The sequence below is a fragment of the Priapulus caudatus genome, unplaced genomic scaffold (assembly GCF_000485595.1).
Source record: "Priapulus caudatus unplaced genomic scaffold, Priapulus_caudatus-5.0.1 Scaffold68, whole genome shotgun sequence".
NCBI lineage: Eukaryota > Metazoa > Priapulida > Priapulimorpha > Priapulimorphida > Priapulidae > Priapulus > Priapulus caudatus.
In genome coordinates, this window is record NW_014577129.1 from 592565 (window position 1) to 593511 (window position 947).

Here is a 947-nt window from a genome sequence, read left to right on the forward strand (position 1 = left end):
AATTTACCTGATATTTGTTTTTGCACGCATTGCTGAATTTTAGAAATTGTGTAGAAACTATTTAGTTTTCAAATACGCACAAGACTATAGTATCTATTTTTGGTATATTGCATTATTAGCAATAACGAGAACAACATTATTGGTAGTTGGCTACCTGCTCCGCCAGGGGCAGCACTATTCAATACACTTCGCGTGGCGGTTTTGGGAAGCATATTTGTCTATTTTCACATAAATGACCATACGCCAGATTTACAAGGGGGGTTGAGAAAACAAGGCGTCGTATAACAATTAAAGAGAGCTGGTTCAATAAATATTTTTATATCGAACTATTCGTGAATGTTATTTAAATTTAAATTTAAATTTTATTTAAATGTGTAATTCCGAAAAACTACTTAATCATGCTCATAAGATGGTCGTCATTTAGTTGCAATAGATTTATTTATTTGTCAGCTTTACATTGTAAACACAATGGATGATCAACTTAGACCAGCTAAATACTCATCCAAGTTTCTCTACTGAGAGAATTTTAGCGAGTTTCATATATTGCGATTGCAACACAACGGGTTGATAAACAACAGAATACGTTAGAGTTCACAGAAGACGTCATTGTAAAATATCCCTCTAGTGTATATTGCATCTGCAAAGGTCACTACACAAAATAGAAGACTCTGGCTGCCCAGTACGCCATGACGCATAGCACCGCTACGAGCACTCCTTGTACGACGTTGTTCATGTAGTGGAACCTGCAAGGGGGAAAATAAGAAAAATCTGTAAAATTATCACGTGAGTCCCGTTTTTCAATAACCTTCTATACACGTATGTATGTATATATATATATATATATATATATATATATATATATATATATATATAGTAGTAGTATAGTACGTACGTACGTTACGTACGTTAGTTAACTACCGTTAACCTTCGTTACGTAGTAACGTTAA